The sequence below is a fragment of the Trachypithecus francoisi genome, unplaced genomic scaffold, assembly GCF_009764315.1.
Source record: "Trachypithecus francoisi isolate TF-2019V2 unplaced genomic scaffold, Tfra_2.0 Lachesis_group18, whole genome shotgun sequence".
In the NCBI taxonomy this organism is placed as follows: domain Eukaryota; kingdom Metazoa; phylum Chordata; class Mammalia; order Primates; family Cercopithecidae; genus Trachypithecus; species Trachypithecus francoisi.
In genome coordinates, this window is record NW_022681463.1 from 65851997 (window position 1) to 65870651 (window position 18655).

At 44.7% G+C, this 18655-nt stretch overlaps 1 long non-coding RNA gene across 1 annotated transcript in view; it reads left to right on the forward strand.

The window, feature by feature from the left end:
• Positions 1–17699, forward strand: part of LOC117063757 — a 27016-nt gene extending 9317 nt beyond the window's left edge. Inside the window, exons 2-3 of the long non-coding RNA XR_004429056.1 lie at positions 11363–11479; positions 16400–17699. This is a non-coding gene — a long non-coding RNA (uncharacterized LOC117063757). The remainder of the gene's footprint in view (positions 1–11362; positions 11480–16399) is intronic.
• Positions 17700–18655: the final 956 nt, after the last annotated feature.

Consider the following 18655-nt stretch of genomic DNA (forward strand, 5'->3'; position numbering starts at 1 on the left):
ATCTAACTTTGGAGAAAGTAAGTTGTTTAATAATTTACTTTGTTATTATGTTAACATAAGTTGTTGCTGTCTCAGGTGCAGAGGGTTGAGTTAATCCTCCTCCTCAGTTCATGCCACATAGTTCCATGCAAGCACCCCTCTCTTGCTTGTCATTTTGTTTCCTCTTGCGAATATGCTTTGAAAAAGATACATTGTTGTTTTATGTGCATGCATTTTACATTTACATACCTGCTTTTATGTTATGTATTTTGTTATGTTCCCTAATGTTTTTCAGTAAATGCAACGTTTTTTAAGATGTAGCCGTGTGGTGCTATGCATGCATCTGATCCTGGCTTCCAGCTTCTGGGCGATACTCGATAGTGTGCAACTGCCACATTTTCTTTATCTGCTCTCCCAGTGATGAACATCCAGGTTGCCTTTAACTCCTCGCCAGTGCAGAGGCTTGGACAGCTCTTGTGGACTGTGCGGGAATTTCCCTAGGATGTTTACCCAGGAAGAGAATTTGGAGGTTATACACTATTCATATATTTAATTTTACTACGTAGCTCCACACCACGCTCTGGAACATCTACATCCTTCTACACCCCGCTAAAGCCCAGCATCTCTGCCAAGTATTTCCCATCACTTTTATTTTTCAACTTTAATAGATGCAAAGTCGTATCTGATTCTGTTAATTTGGATTTGGCGGGTTACCAATGATTTTGAGCATCTCATAATATGCTTGTTACTTTTCTGTGTTTCCTCTTCTGAAATTACCTATTTATACTGTTTATCCATTTTTCTATATTGTGGTTGTTGTTTTCTTCTTGATTTGTAGTCCATATAGAGTATATATCCCTTGCCAATTACAGATATTGCAAATATTTTCTCCCCTTTTGGCCATCATGTATTTACTCTCTTCATGATGTCTTTTGTTGAAGAGAAATCCTTAATTTTCATGTATTTCTATTAATATTGTTCTTTCCCACTGATGTGTAGTGTCCCTTCTCTTGTTTGTTAGATCCCAGTATGCACACGGGGATGCTCTGAGTTCTCTACTCCGTTCCATCGTCAATTTCTCTTTACCAAATTGTTTTCATAACTATGGCTTTAAAATATGTCCTTTTTTTATTTTTTTGGAGATGGAATCTTGCTCTGTCACCCAGCCTGGAATTCAGTGGCATGATCTTGGCTCACTGCAACCTCCGCCTCCTGGGTTCAAGCAATTCTCCTGCCTCAGCTTCCCAAATAGCTGGGATTACAGGTGCCCGCCACCATGCCCGGCTAATTTTTTGTATTTTTAGTAGAGACGGGGTTTCGCCATGTTCGCCAGGCTGGTCTTGAACACCTGACCTCAGGTGATCCACCCGCCTCGGCCTCCCAAAGTGCTGGGATTACAGGCATGAGCCACCGTGCCTGGACAAAAAATGTCTTATTATATAATAGACAAGTTCCCCTCTTTACTTTTTAAAAGTTGATTTAGCTTTCAAAAGCTTTTATTGATTCTCCAAATCAATTTTAAAGTAAGTTTATTAAGCGCCTCAAAAAAATCCAACTAAAATGGGATTATCATGGCATTTAATCTATTGATTAATCTGGAAAATTTTAACAACAAGTTTTCCCATCCAAGACTATGGAATGTCTTTCCAATTATTAAAATCATCTCCTTTGATAGATTGTTTTAATAAAATTTTAAAGTTTTAAAATAGAGATCTTGTGTATATTCTTGACTAAATTTCCATGCTTCGTGCTCTTATTGCCATGTTCTTTTTATTATTAATAGACTGTTTTAAGAGCAGTGCTAGGTTTCCAGAAAAATTGAGTAGAAAGCATGGAGTTCCCATAAACCCCCTCTTCCCTGTCCCCAGTTTCCCCAATTATTAACATATTGCATTTTGGTATATTTGTTATAATTGATACATTGTCAAATAGAGTCAACAGTTTATGTCAGGGCTTACTCTGTTGTGCAGTTCTATGACTTTCGTCAAATACATAATGTCATGTGTCCATCATGATAGTAACATACAGAATGATTTCATTGCCCTAAAATTGTTCTGTGCTCCATATATTAATTCTTCCCTCCTCCCTTTCCCTCAACCCCAGGAACCACTGACTTTTTACTGTCTCTATAGTTTTGCCTGTTCCAGAATGTCATTTAGTTGGAATCATACAGTGTGCTGCCTTTTCAGACTGGTCTCTTTCACTTAGCAAAATGCATTTAAGTTTCTTCCATGTGTTTTTGAGGCTTGATACCTCATTTCTTTTTATCACTGAGTAATAGTCTATTATATGGATGTACTATAGTTCATTTATTCATTCACCTATTGAATGACATTTTGGTTGCTTCCAAGTTTTGGCAATTATGAAGAAAGCTACTGTAAACATTTGTGTGCAGATTTTTGTGGTTTCAATTCAATTGGATAAATACTTAGGAGTCAGTTGCTTGACTTTATGGTAAGACTATGCTTAGCTTTGTAATAAATGGCCCATCGGTCTTCTACAGTGGCTGTGCCTTTTTGCATTCCTATCAGCAATGAATAGGAGTTTCTGTTGTTCCCCATCCTCGTTATCATTTGGTGTTGTCAGTGTTTTGTATTTTAGCCATTTTAATATGTGTGTAGTGGTATCTCATCATTGTTTCAACTTGCAATTCTCAGATGATGTGAGGGATAGCATCTTTGCATATGCATATTTACCATCTGTATATCTTCTTTGGTTAGATGTTTGTTCAGATCTTTTGTCCACTTTTTAATTGAGTTGTTTGTTTTCTTATTGTTGAGTTTTAGGCATTCTTTGTATATTTTGGATGTATATCCTTTTTCAGGTAGGTGGTTTAAAAATTTTTTTTTCCTCCCAGTTTGTGGCTAGTCTTTTCAACTCTTAATGAATTACTTATTTCTATTAACATTTATAGAATGTAAACTGGTAAATGTCTGCCAAGTGTCAATGAAATTTAGGTGATAAGATCAACAGGTGGTTGGTTGACAGTCTTGAAGGGTGGATGTCACTAAATCAGAGAAAGTGTTGGGCAGATGTTAGAGGCATGCATGGTGATTTTTAAAATTCTCATATTTTGGTCCTGATTAGAAAGAGTGGATTTGTGGTTGTGAGAAGTTTAAAGTGTAGATGTGGTGTGAGAAGCCACATGCTGTGAACTATAAGTAAAAGACTTAAGTAATAAAGGCAAAGAGATGGAAGGTGTCTTTGCTCCTGCTGCTATAACAGACTACCATAAACTGGGTAATTTATAAACAAAATGAATGTATTGCTCACAGTTCTGGAGGCTGGGAAGTCCAAGATCAAGATATTGGCCAATTTGGTGTCTGGTGAGGGCCCATTCCTCATAGATGATTGTGTCTAGGTGTCTCCACATGGCAGAAGAGATACAAAAGGCTAGCTAGTTCCTTTGAGCCCTTTCATAAGGACACTAATCTCATTTGTGAGGGCTCTGCCCTCAATTCTTAATCACCTCCTATAAAGTTTCAACATACAAATTTGGAGGACCATAGCAGAAGTGTTTTGGGGACATTATAAATGCTGGGGACACATGCTCAGGGCTCATGATGATATTGATGAATTTGTGTGAACCAGTGTGAATAGCACTTCTGCCTCAAACACTTTCTGGCTCCAAATAAGGCCTTGGTATGAGTTCAAAGCGATTATTATTTAGCTTGGCAAGTAATCCTAAAAACAGAAAAAATTCAGCAGAGAGTAACTAAGGTTGAAAATGGAAAAAATGTATCAAACTGTTGGTATATTCTGGTTCTTTAAGTCGTGCTTTCCATCCCATTTTTTTCAGATATTTCTGTATGATTTGCACTTTGACCCCTTTTATACAGTTAGATTTTAAAAGTGAAGGAAAAAAAAAGGAGAGTTAGGGTTATCCCCTATTTTTCTCCCTAGCACACAGGCTGGATAACAAGACAGGTGAGGCTGGTCCTCGCTAAGCCAGCCTCGCTCTTCAGGAATTGGCAAGCTTGGTTGGTAGGAAAAAGCAGCCCAGGGACTGTAGGCACAGGGCATGTGTTTTTCCTTCTCGCCAAGGAGTGGGGGCATCCCTGATTTGTTACAATCGTCATTCCCAGTGAGCTCGGCCATGACCTGCAATTCTTCTCAGTAGCATCTGGGAGCCACTTCCAATATGTCAAAGTTGGTGTGTGAGAAGAAACGTATCTGCCATCCCTGAAGTAGCCTGAACTATTTCATAAGGGCCGTTTGGCTCAGCTCTGAAAACTCCGTGACCTCCTGTGAACCCACAAAGTATAGGACTCCACTGGCTACTGGACAACATGCTGGGCAGCATGTGGGCAAGCCACCTGGTGGAGTTATTACACAGTGGAGAAACTAATGGGTCACAAGCATGCCCAGGTGGCCCTGAAGCTCTGAAGCCCAGAGAGGGAGCTCCCCGGCGATGCCATGGGCTGTGGTCAGCCACTGCATTGGCTGTTATTCCTGTATATCCTTTTCATTTCCCACACACTATGGCCCAAGCCAAACACATCAGAAACATTTGTTCCTGGTCACATTGAGGTCACAATCTCAGAAAACAAATCACGAGCCACTGTGAAGCTGCACAGGAGTTCATGAGTGGGAGTGAGAACAGCAAGGCTGGGGGAATTCCGTGAGTCTTTCAATAGTGGCTTTAAACAAATTCTGCTTGAGGGAGAGATTAGGGCTGAGGGAGAGGGGCACGTGGTCTCTGGCAGACCCTGCAGACTTCAGGGAAGAGCCTGGGGACAGGATGCCATGTTGATACATCAACACGATTCATTCTAGTTCAAGCTGAAGATAAAGCAAGATGACCATTTTTTGTTTTGTTTTGTTTTTTAGTTGGGAAAGGAGGGAAATAAGATAAGGAGGAGGTGGAGAGAGCAACAGTTGGTTTTAAAGCATTTTGCAAATGAAAGTGGGCCCCTGGCACTGTGATGTGTGATGTGCTCTGCCCTTGGGGTGCCAGGGAGGCTGCACCTCCATTTTCCAGACCATTCCTGGAAGAGTGTAGCAGGGCCTAAGGGACAAGGTAAGGAGGATAATTTAAAAGCAGAGGCAGAATTGTGGCACACACATTCTGTGAACATGCCCCACAGGAGATCAGAGGTGGGAGGAGGTGGGAGGCTGTGAGATCAAGATTTCTAAACTTTGTTATTTCTATTTTTGTCACAAGAGTGATGGTGATGTGGTTTGGTTGGAGGGAAGTGAGTGCTGTGGGAGAGGCAGCACAGAGAAACCACAAAGGCTGGCACTGTTCTGGAATGTTTCTGGATGCAGGAACCTGGACACAATGTCTGTGTGAATAGCAATGACACCAAAATGCAGACTTGGTGCCCAGTGCTCTGAACCCAGCAAGCCAATTGGGAAGCAGGGTGTCAGAGCTAGGTTGCTGACGGAAGACAGTGAGGCCTCCCTGGGAGGCTGGTGGATTGCCCTTTCGGGTAATGAAGACTGTTGGTCCTGCTCGCCTCTTAGACAAGGGTATGAGGGATGGAGGTCTTGGTGGACAAGTCAGGGGCTCTCCCAGGGTTCTTACCTTGAGCAAAATGTTCCACCTTCAGGGCCCGCTGCCTTACACCTTGGAGCAGCTACACTCCAACAGAGCCCAAAGCTGATTGTTTATAAAAGATGGAAAATTTCACGAATGGTGGGCTTCCCAGAACCTCTTTGTTGGGATTGGCAATGCACATAGTAGTATAAATGGGTTTTTTATTCTGAGGAATTACACCTTTAGTCAAAGCTAGAGCCTAGATTTAGCATGCCAAGGAGTGGTATGCACGCCTGTAGTTCCAGCTGCTCGGGAGGCCTAGGTGGGAGGATTGCCTGAGCCCAGGAGCTCGCTACTGCAGTGAGCTATGATTGTGCCACTGCTCTCCAGTCTGCTACAGAACAAGACCCCATCTCTAAAAATAAAAATGAAAAGGATTTTAAAAAGAATGTCAATGAGTGGTAACCATCAGACACAAAACACCACCTAGTTTAAACAGGGTTCAGTTATTTATTTCCTTCAACAAGCCAAGGGGCACCTGTGAGCCAGCAAGAGGAGGCTGAGTGGGGAACACATGTGCCACCTGTCAGGGACTGGCCCATCTTCCCCTTGGCTTTAGCTGCCACTCACTCTTGGTTGATGCATCCAATGGTCTCCACTGGCAGAGATCTTGGTCTCCATCTTCCCCCGAGCAGAGTCCCTTATGGGTGGCATGTGGTGAACTGCAGCCAGCTCAGCACACACCGGGAAGATGTAGGGGGTCATCAACACTCACACAGTCTGGCAGCAGGTCTCTGTGTTAACTGCAGAGCCTGGAAACTCTGAACTTGCTCATAGTTTAATGGTTTGTGGTTGGATCTACCATATTGGTTGTACTCCAAAATTACCTAAGCCACTACATCATTGCCTATATATGTGGTTTCCAAGTTATATCACAACTTACCAATTTATGCCATAAATTTTCTGTACAGTGCAAAACATGTTTATGACTTTGGGGTAGAACTGTTTATCACTTTTGAAGGAGGTAGCCATATGTTTATTGGGAATGGGGTAAACACATTTATAATTTTAACTACTTTTGAGAAAAACATGTTTATAAGCAAAGGAATCTTTTTGGTGGAAAAGCTTGTTTACCAGTTTTAAGCACAGCAAACAGGTTTTTATTTATGCCTGTTAAAATGTAAGATGAGATATCCTTTACAAAAATTCACTTTGCATATCACAGACTAGACAGTGAACTACCCTTGGTACCTATTATTTGTTTCAATGTGTATTGAGATTAATTTGTATTTTCCAATACACCGGGCTTGTCATCCTAGAAGCAGGGCTGCACTGCTTTCATTTGGGAACACTCCATTGAAAAAATGCTGTAGAAAAGACTCAGAGGAATAATGGAGCTCTGACTGTACTGACTATTGGTGGCTTTGGGTTTGAATTTTCTGGACATTATACTCCATGAGGATGAGGGGAGTTTTTTCTTGTTCATAGCTGTATTCCCAATTCTGAGAATAGAGTCTGGCGTATGGAAGGTGCTTAATACTTCGTTATTGAATAAATGAATGAATCAATCAAAGAAAGGGACAGTAGCCTTTTTAACAGACACTTTATCATCCCACTCTCCATGCCAAGTAGTTTACAGTATCACATAGATCTTATTTTTTACTCAAAACCTTTTTCCCTGTGAGATAAGAAAACAGCAGATATTTAAACCATTGTACAAATCAGAAAAAATAAAGACTTAGGAAGCTTTGCCCTGGGTGGATTCATGTTAAAGTGGGGACTCGTGGCTCCTCATCCCAGGCTCAAGGGGACTGGCCCAGCAGCCGAGTGGGGCAGCTGTGAGATGGTTGCCTGCCTGCCTGCCTGCCAGAGGCAGCCTCCTGTCCCATGCTAGCCCTGGGGCTTTGCATCCTGCCAATCACACTGGGGAAGGTGCCTCCCTCCTGCATCTCTCAGGCCTGGGGTTTATCCAGATTCCACAGAGTGGGAGGGGCTTGTAGGGATTAGGGGAACTAATGCCTGGTGTCTAAACTCAGGAGTTAACTGGGAGCCCAGAGTCAGGGAAAAGTGCCAGGGAATGCTGGGCTTCTTTTTCAGAGAGACTCAGGTGTACACTGTGATGCCACTAAGGTGGCAGGAGCTGACGGAGCAGGGGGTTTGCACTGGGGCCCCACAAGTCAAGTCAGTGAGCAGGGGCCCCATCATGTCCCACAACTTAATCCCGACCCTGCCACATTGCTCCTTGCTGAATTGCCTGGGCCCTGTCTTTTTAATGTCTTTGAGCCTCAGTTTCCTAATCTGTAAACTAGAAATAATAAGTGCGCCTCAAGTTTGTGTTTAAGTGAAATCATGTATATGAAAGTACTTTGTAAATCCTGAAGTTCTTTAAACATATACTGTCATGCATCACTTTAACAAGGATAGGTTCTGAGAAATGCACTGTTAGGCAATTTCATCGTTGTGCAAACTTCACAAAGTGCACTTACACAAACCAAGATGGTAGAGCCTACTCTACACCCAGGCTAGATGGTGTAGCCTATTGCTCCTGGGCTACAAACATGAACAGCATGCTACTCTACTGAATGCTGTACACAATTGTAACCCAACGGGAAGTATTTGTGTGCCTAAACAAATCTGAACATAGGAAAGGCATAATAAAAATACAGCATAAAAGATTTTAAAATGGTACACCTGTATAGGGCACTTACCATGCATGGAGCTTGCAGGGCTGAAATTTACTCTGGGTGAGTCAGTGAGTGAGTGGTGAAGGAATGTGATGGCCTAAGACATTACTGTACACTACTGTAGACTTTGTAAACACTGTACCCGTAGGCTACACTCCATTTAGAAAATATTTTTCTATCTTCAATAATAAATTAACCTTAGCTTACTGCAATTTTTTGACTACATAAACTTAAATTTTGTTTTACTTTTGACTCTTTTGCAATAACACTTAGTTTAAAACACAAATACATTATAGAGCTATACAAACATATTTTCTTTCTTTATATCCTTATTCTATATGCTTTTTTCTATTTAAATTTTTTTTTACTCTTTAAATTTTTTTGTAAAAAACTAAGATATAAACACCTGCAATTAGCCTCAGCCTACACAGGGTCAGGATCATCAATATCGCTGTCTTCCTCCTCCACGTCTCGTCCCACTGGAAGGTCTTCAGGGGCCACAACATGCATGGAGCTGTCACCTCCTATCACAACAATGCCTTCCTCTGGATACCTCCTCAAGGACCTGAAAAAGGCTGTTTTACAGACTTTAAAAATGTTTTCTTTTTGTAGAGACAGTATCTTGTCCAGACTACCCAAACTGGCCCCCATTTCCTGGGCTCAAGTGATCTTCCCGCCTCATGACTGGCTGGGACTATAGGCATGGGCCACTATACCTGGCTAACTTGTTTTCTTCATGAGTAGAAGGAGTACACTCTAAAATAAGGATTAAAAGTATAGTATAGTAAATACATAAACTAGAAACAGAGTAATTATCAAGTATTACATACTGTTCATAATTGCATGTGCTATACTTTTATATGACTGGCAGCACAGCAGATTGGCTTACACCAGCACTACTACAAACATGAGAGTAATGAGTTATGCTATGATGTTATGATGGCTATGACATCACTAGATGCCAGGAATGTTTCAACTCCATTATAATCTCATAGGACTACTGTCATGTATGTGGTCTGTCATTGACTGAAATGTTATTGTGCAGTGCATAACTGTATTATTATTTTTAGTTAGATTTCTAAAATAAGAGCCTACTTTTATTGAGAAATGCTGCACAAAGCCTTTTACAAGTATTATCTCATTTAATCTTTATAACGATCCTGTCAGGTAAATGTTCCTTATGGTCATTTGAAAAATATTTTTGGCTGGGTGCAGTGGCTCACGCCTTTAATCCCAACACTTTGGGAGGCAGCGTTGGAGGAATCACTTGAGGCCAAGAGTTTGAGACCAGCCTGGCCAATATGGAGAAACTCCCGTCTCTACCAAAAATATGAACATTAGCTGGGCGTAGTGCTGCATGCCTGTAGTCCCAGATACTCGTGAGCCTGAGGCACAAGAATTGCTTGAACCCAGGAGGCGGAGGTTGCAGTGAGTCGAAATCGCATCACTGCACTCCAGCCTGGGCAACAGAGTGAGACTCTGTCTCAACAAACAAACATCATATTAAAAAAAAGAAAAATATTTGAACAAAATAGAACAATATAAAGGAGAAAAACCACAAGTCCTTAAAATTCCCCTCATCCAGTGATATTTGTTGGGTATTGTTGGAAAGCTATCCCTTTCAGAGGAAGAAAGAAATTTGAGTTGAGGGGGAAGGGCTGGGGACAAGTATGTGTGCGCAAAGGTATGCATATGTCTGTGCTCTAGCACTGACTCTGGTGGCAGTGGGGTGGTGGCACCCTCAGGAGAGTGCAGAAAGGCAGGAAGGCAGGCCTGAGCCTGTTGTCCATAACCACACTATGTTCTCCCCAGCAAGTGTATTACAGATGGCTCTCCGTAGAAATAGAACAAACCCACGCGCACGTGCGCGCGCACACACACACACACACACACAGCACAGAAGAGAGTGTGAGAGCTAGAGAGAGAGAGAGAAGGAATTGGCTCATATGATTCATATGATTATGTAGGCTGAGAAGTCCCAAGACCTGCAGTCAGCCAGTTGGAGACCAAGGAGAGCCAATGGTGCAGTTCCAGTGTGAAGGCTGTCAGTCTTGAGACCAAGAAGAGCCAACGTTTCAGTTTGAGTCCAAAGGCAGAAAACCACCAATATCTCAGTGTCCCAACTCAAGGCACTCAGGCTGAAGTTCCCTCCTACTCAAACTTTTATTCTATTCAGGATTTCCAAAGGAGAGGAGGGCCACCCACATGCGGGAGGGCAGTCTGCTTTCCATAATCAACCAATTCAAACGTTCATCTCATCCAGAAACACCTTCACAGACACACTCAGAGTAAATGTCTGACCAACTCTCTGGGCACCTTATGGTCCAGCAAAGTTGGCACATAAAATTAACCATCATAGCAAGGATGGTGGTACAGGTGGTGAATCTCAGTTTCTGAAACCTCTGGATCCTTCTCCGTGCCCCTGAAGCCTGGGGACCAATCAATCCTGCTGTTACTTATTGTAAAAGCTGGGAATGCAAACTTGTATGAACAAGGGCAAAACCTGCCATCAATAGGAAGGTAAATCTCCTGGAGAAACATAACTCACTGCCGGTTCTGGGAGGTCCTCCACCCACTAGGGACGGCCACAGCCACAGCACTGGACGTCAGGGCTGAGTGAGCCAAGCACTGGAGGTAGCCACAGGGCCCTCTGGTCTGAAATCCCCGGGTGAGAGTGAGGTTGGCCACGCCCACCAGTGAGGGGTGCTTTGACAGCACAATAAGCTTGAGAAGAACTCGCTGAGTCTGGGATGCAAATTTATGCAAAATAGCAGGTGGGCCCATGAGTCCTGGCACTTTGTTCTTGCCACAGCAACAACACTGTTCTGATTCCCCACTGGTCTCACATTTTGCCTCTCCCATTGCACGCCCCTCTGCAGGCCTGGGCAGGGTATTCGGTTCATCTCTGTTCATTAAGGGAGGCAGCCGAGGCTACGGAGCTGGGCTGGTGGGGGCACGGTGGGAGGGTGGGTGCTGGGTGGACATCTGGGTTGGCTGCCTCAGCCAGGTCCCCTGGGGCGAGTGCCTGGCAGGCCTCAGTACTCCAGAGAAGGCAGGAAGCACACAGGTGGTGCTAAGAGCTTGCTGTGTGCCGGGTGCCAGCAGCTGATGCAGGGCTTACCCAGTGAAAGAAGAAACAGCCCCTGCCCTAGAGAAGCTCACAGTTTAACAGCGAGACAGATGTGCAAACAAATATCTGTGTTAAGTTTTGTAATTATAGTGCATACAAAGGTCACAGGAAGACAGAAGAAGGAGAAAATAGTCAACGCATTTAACCATCCCAGCAACCCTGGGAGACAGGAATTGTTGGCTCATTTTCACAGATGAGGAAACTGAGGTAAGAAAAATTTCCTTCCTTCCTTCTTGCCTGACTTCTCTCTGCCCCTCTGTCTCTCTGTTGGTCTGTCCATCCTCTGCCCTCACTGTGCCTTTCTGTCTTTCCTTCCTTCTTTTTCACTTATTAAACAGATATTTCCTGAGTATCTCCATGTACCAGGCATGGTGCTGAGAGTTGGCAGGGAAGAGGATGCGCATAGTCCCTGTCTGCACAGGGAGTCACTGTCCTGTGGGCATATAGTCAGCACATGAATCATAGTGTGGAGAGCAATGTAATTACTGTTATGGCAGGGAAAGGACAGATGCGATGAGAACAGTAACTGGAAGTGTGGACAAAGTCCTGCAGAGGGTGAGACTCTGGCCCAGCTCCCTGACTCCTGAGTCTCAGTTCTTGCTCCGTATGGGGTAAGGGAGGGAACATTTGAACACCTCCCTGGGTAAGTTGTGATCAAGGATTTCCTGAACCTATGACTGTGACTTAAGGGAAAATCTCCAGCTGAATGACTGTGGAGTTTTAATACTAGCACGTAGGCTGTTTCTATCTGGCATTAGGCAAGGGCTCCCAGCCCAGACCTATCCTCAAGGACACAAGCCACATCTGCACCAGTCACAGAATTGCAGAAGAGTATCCTTTCATCTAATATTTATGGAGTGCTCCAGGGCTGAAGGCACAACAAAGGGAGTTGTGTGGAAAGGGGACAGGAACAAGCACTGCTGGACTCCTTAGTCTGTATAAACTGAAAATAAATTTGACTCAGACACCATGTCTGATCTGGAAAACTTAGCATCTTTGTGGAGAAGAGAGGCTGAAATCAGTTAACTATAACAAGAAATATTAATTCACTCATGCATATATTAATTCATTCATCCGTTCATCCAAAATTATTACCTTTTCAGCACAGATTTTGGGCGAAGGCCTTAGGCTAAGTGCAAGTGATTTTTAAAAATCAAGCAATCATATGTAGCATCGAGTCTGAGCGAGAGGGAGACTGCATTTCTATCACGTGGCGAGTGTGCTGTGGGAGCCATGCCTGGGGCCCTAGAGCAGGGGTGCCTAATGTCAGCAGAGCAAGTGCTGGGAAGAAACGGTTTCCAGGAGGGGAAGGGAGGGGAGGGGATGTTAGACAAGGCAAGGGCTTGGTGGGAGAGGGGTCTTATTTCCTTAGAGGGAAAGTGCATCCCATCCCTCAAGTGTCTGATCTGTAGAGTGCCCTCGTCAGAGCTGCATGTGGGATGGAGCACGTGGAGACCGGGTTGGGGATAAATCTAAAGGGACAGGACAGCCTGCAGGAGAGCATGTAGAAGGCTGAGACAGGGCTGTCCTTAGTGCTCAGGAGGGGCAGAAGCAAGGCCTGTGGGAGCCTCAAGGAGAATTGCTTCGTTCTGACTTGGAGGGACAGGACCAGGGTTCACCCGGGAGTTGCTGCGAAGGATTGGCAGTGGGTGGGGAGGCGAGGGCACACACCAGGCAGAGAACTCAGGCATGATCAAGGGCATAAATGCATATGGCACGCTCAGCTTTTTCCCAGCCCCTACTGGCTAGTAGACAGCAGTTGAGGTAACTGCAAACGCCCTTCCATTGCCTGCTCAGATCCACAGGGGCAGGTCCTGGTAGCCAGGGTTGTACCTTGTTACACAACAACCCTGGCCTAGATAATTGGCCAAGAGACAGCACCTAGCCCACGCTGCCTTATAGGCTTTTATCTCTTAGATTAGAAGTAAGAAACCCAAAGGCTGGGAGAGGGCGAAATACCTCAGTCTCCTACTATGGGCCCCAAGCTGTCACGGATTCCTTTCTGAACCCCAGTTATTCAACTCTCCTTCAAATTATCTGAGATTCTCCTTCCAAAAAGTTCTTTTTTTCCCTCATTAAGTGAGTTTTTGTTATTTGTAACCAAAATAATATTAACTAGGCCGGGCGCGGTGGCTCAAGCCTGTAATCCCAGCACTTTGGGAGGCCGAGACGGGCGGATCACGAGGTCAGGAGATCGAGACCATCCTGACTAACACGGTGAAAACCCGTCTCTACTAAAAACTACAAAAAACTAGCCGGGCGAGGTGGCGGCGCCTGTAGTCCCAGCTACTCGGGAGTCTGAGGCAGGAGAATGGCGTGAACCCGGGAGGCGGAGTTTGCAGTGAGCTGAGATCCGGCCACAGCACTCCAGCCTGGGTGACAGCGCGAGACTCCGTCTCAAAAAAAAAAAAAAAAAAAATAATAATAATAATAATAATATTAACTAATACTCACCAGCCAATGTGAATTTGTAAAACAAAAATAATATATCTTTTAGAACTAATTTCAGGTACTTCTGGAATAATCTTGTCTAAAAGTTGATTTAGCCAAATTACATCTACATTCTCAGTCTTATAAAATTTGTGATTCTTCTAAGACCACCTGCCCACCTCGGCTTGGACATGGGGGTGGCTTTCAGCAGGGGCCAGGCTGGTAGCTGCCTCTGGGGTATGATGGAAGGGGAGCTAAAGTCTTCTGCCACCCACCTGCTCTGACATGGGCTAGACATCCTGGCTTTAGCATCCCTGGGGCCTGGTTATTCCCAGGGTATAATACGAACCTGCCCAGGCTGGAGCTTGGGATGGAGGGCATAGGGGGAAAGAAAAGGCCAGGGTGGGCCTGATCCTCACCACAGTGCCCACCCCTCAGTCGGTGTGACTAGACTCCACTGGGACCTGAATTTGAGGGCCTTGTAAGCTCAGGCCCACGGAGGCTCAGTGACAATGATCCAATTGCATGTGTGTCTTTTCTTTCTTCTAAAACATTGTCAGAATGCATTTTAGACATTCTTATTGGTCAGGAGGCAATGTTAAGCATCTCCCATGGGCCTCAGCATAGAGCTAGAACAACTTGCATTCTGGGTGCATTAGAAATTTAATTAATTTGCACGAGAATATTTCAGTTGCTTTCTCCCTCATATGAATGAAATCCACATGATTTCCAATCTGTTTCTATGGTTTCCTTCCTCTGTTCAGATACATTCATTAGCTTGTCAGTTTATTATGAATTTTGGTGCCTTTTTCTCCCTTCAAATTTGAGCCCCTATTAATTCAGTTTTCATGTCAACAGTGTTTAAAAATAGAGCAAAATTATTTTGACTGGCACACAATCAGGCCTCTGACTGTTGAAAGAGTTTGCCACATGAGTGTAGATTTTCATTGCTTTTTCTCTTGCTTGGATGACATATGGCTGTGATCTCCTGTTTTACCTTGCAGCAAGGTTAGCCAGCCTCAGTCTTCTCTGTAATATTCAGCTTGACTTAAAACCCTTGGCTTTTTAGCTTGGCAGGCAATTGTATGCTCTAAAAACACCAGGACTCTCCTCAGGGTTGGCCCAGGCAAATAGATCTTCATGGAGAGAAAGATTAGTTATGCCTTTTTTATTTAGTGATTCGAAAGCCCAAAAAGCCCTGTACTCCCTCATCCCAAGATACTGAGAGCCATCATTTAATATTGCTCCAAAGAGCTGATGATTTTAATCCAAGTGCTCTCCCCAGGGCTGCTAGCTCCTGCCAGCAGGGGCTCAGTTCTTCCGCTGGTGACTCTGCCCTGCCGTCTCTGGCTGCTCACCTTGTTTCACCCCCAGGATGGAGGTGCACAAACCTGCCATGCTTTTGGGTCCCCTGGAGAAACGTTTAGAAACTACTGATACCTGGGCCCCATACAAGCTCAACTGAGTCAGAATCTCTGCGGATGGGATAGAGACATGGGTATTTTTCAATACCTAATGGGAGCTGGGTTTGAGAAACAACAATTGCTCAAAGGCATGGTAAAGAGGGGGGTTATGGCTTAAACTGTATCACTGCCCCGTGAAAAGACATGTTGAGGTCCTAACCCCTCGCACCTCCATATGTGCTCTTATTTGGAAACAGGGTCTTTGCAGATGTGGTCAAGTTAAGATGAGGTCACTGGGGCTGACTCTAATCCCATATGGCTGGTGTCCTCATAAGAAGGGGAAACTCAGGGACAGCACATGGGGGCAGGCCACGAGAAGATGAAGGCAGAGGTGGGGCGATGTCTCTACCAGCCAAGGAACACCAAGGATTGCTGCAAAGCAGCCGCAGTTAGGAGAGAGGCAAGGAACAGACCCTCCTTTACAACATTCAGGAGGAATGAACCCCATTCATGCCTTGATCTTGGACTTCCGGCCTCCAGAACTGTGAGACAGTAGCTTTCTGTTGTTCTAAGCCACCCAGTGTGTGGTACTGTGCTATGGCAGCCCTAGGAAATGAATTCAAGGAGTTATCACCCTGTTTGGAGATGTCCAGCCCTGCTGGGAGAGCCAGGGAGCTGCTTTGGGATGTGTGTAAACAAGGGGGCATTCCTCACAAGCCTCTCTTCTCCAGCCTAGAGCCTCATGTGGGCAGTGAGGGTGTTGCTGTAAAAAGCCTGGCCCGTGTACCTGTCTCCTCTGGCCATTGTTCCAGGCACACCTGGCTTACTCCATGCCGTCCAGACTCTGCTGCAGATCTGCTGTCTTATCTCTGGAATTGGGTGTTGAGTCCTGCCATGCTGCCCTGCACCGGCCATCGATTGACTCCAGTGCCGCTATGGGCTAGCTCTATCTATACCCATGCCCTGTCCCTGTGCCTGAAACCCCAGCATGGCCTAAGCCTTGATTTCCTTCTTGCTGGGGTTTGGACAGGCCCTCAAATTTAGGTCCCAGTGGAGTCTAGTGACTGAGGGGAGGGCCTGGTCCCTCCCTCTGGTACCAAAGATAGGGGCTAGATCTGGTATCTGGATATGGGACATCCTCACATCTACTGTGTTGGTCGTTGTTGGCTGTCCCTGGCAGGAAGCCGACTCCAACTGGTGTCATAGGTGTGAACATTACAACACTTCTCCTTATGAAATAAACATTTCTAGTGACTGGTACTATGAGATGCATTCTCTGGCTTGCTTCTTCCAGCTAAAAACTCTTCATGAAATCTACATGGATGATGACATGCAGGAAGAAACATAAGCCATTTCTACTCAGAGTTCACCATATTATTAAGAATGATCAGAATGATTGTGAAGCACAGGAAAATTCCTAAACATGAGAAAAAGAAGATAATTTAGAGTTTGTTTATCAAAGCATCCAGGTAGGAAGTAGAAAACACAGTTTGCCATCCAAATGTTTATTTTGTAGATTTGAATGGAGGAAACGTAGGCTCTGAATTTTTCACTTCTTACCATTATTGCTGTTAGATCTTAACCACTGTCTCCCCCAGCCCTCCTCAGCAGAAGTAACTGAAGCAAGGCACCTGTGAACTGTGCCTCCCTGCCTCAGAAGCCAGTGCTGACCAGGTCAGTAAATACAGAAAGGATCTATCTCCCACAGTGGGTAAGGAATTGAGTCAGTCTTGCTCTTGTTATCCTGAGAGTGTTGCTGGACTGAGCCCTTGTTTGCTGAATGCCAGGGGCTTCGCCTGTAGGCAGTGGGGTGGAGAGGTTAAAGATGTGAACTTCACAATCGGGTCTGGGCTGGGTTGCTGATCTCTCTAGCTATGAGATCTTGGGTTGCTTCCTAACTTCTCCAAGCCTCTGATTTCTCATCTGTTAAACAGGGATAATAAGGACTTACCCCTTGAGGTTGCTCTGAGGCTCAGGGGAGATGACCCCTGGAAGGCACTTGGCATAGAATAAATTCTTCACTAAGCAGTAACTACCACTGTCTTTAATGCCTCCCCTCCTCCTGTTACACGCTCCTTGTTCCTAGGGTTTCTGAAGCTTCCATCTCAGGTACAGGCCCCACTCTGAGACAGTGACTATCCTTGGATTCTGGCTGTGCTTGGTGTAAGTTTACCTAGTTTCAATGGTTAATTTTGTGTGTCAACTTGCCTGGGGCATTGGATATCCATATACCTGGTTCAACATTCTTTCTGGGTGTGTCTGTGAGGGCATCTCCAGGAGGGATTAGCATTGGAACTGTTGAACTGCATAAAGCAGATGGCCCTCCCCACCGTGGGTGTGTATCATCCAATGCATCGTGAGCCTGAATCATAAAAAGATGGAGGAAGGTTGAAGTTGCTCTTCATCTGACTGCTTGGGCTGGGACATTGATCTCCAGCCTGCGGTGCTCCTGTTTCTCAGGTCTTCAGATTTGGACCAAAATCGATACCATCAGCTCTCCCACTCTCAGCCCTTCAAACGACACCGCTGGCTTTCCTGGGTCTCCAGCTTGCAGACAGCAGATCTTGTGACTTAGCCTCCATAATTGTGTGAGCCAGTAGCTTATAATAAATCTCTTAATCTCTCTCTCTCAATAGGTGTGTGTGTGTGTGTGTGTGTGTGTGTGTGTGTGTGTATAGATAGATAGATAGATAGATATCTCCTATTGGTTCTGTTTGGAGGACACCAACTAGTATACTAGCCCTTGTCAAGTAGCTGGACTATGACTCCAGAAGTCCCTTGGGTCTGCTTGGGACCCTACCTCAATCCAGATGGACCACAGAAAACTACAATGTATCTTCACCTGAATTCAGGTCTTGCCCTTGCCCAGATTAGACCCCCAAGGTGCCATTATAGACAAAACATCGAACTGCAAAGTGAGGTGGGAACCTCAATACACCCTTCTGAGCATGTGTGTCAAAATGATCCCTGGCCTCATGGGCTCATTTTAGCCTCTTCAGTGAATGGCTTGATGAGTCAGGATTATAAAAACCCCAAGTCCTACTCAGTACTGGTCTCTTATTGCTTATTTACCTGCCTGCCTCCACCAGACTGGGAGCAGCTTGTGACCAGGTCTTTCTTGTGTTCCCAACACAGAGCTAGGTTTCCGGCACATACTAAGTGCCCAGTAAATACTGGGCGAATACTAGAAACAAGGTCCTGTGACCATCCCCCACTCACTGCTGTTGCATACACAGCCTGTACTTGTTGATTTTCTTTTCTTAAAATGAAGCACTTACTAGGTGCCAAACACTTAGTTGAACACTTTTTTTTTTTCTTTTTTAGAGACAGGATGTTGATCTATCACCCAGGCTGGAATGCAGTAGTGCAATCATAGCTCACTGTACCCTTGAACTCTTGGGCTCAAGGGATTCTTCCCCTTGGGCCTCCGGAGTAGCTGAGACTACAGGGACTTACAACCATGCCATGCTATATTTAAAAATTATTTTGTAGATATGGAGTCTTGCTATGCTGCCCAGGCTGATCTTGAACTCCTGGCCTCAAGTGATGC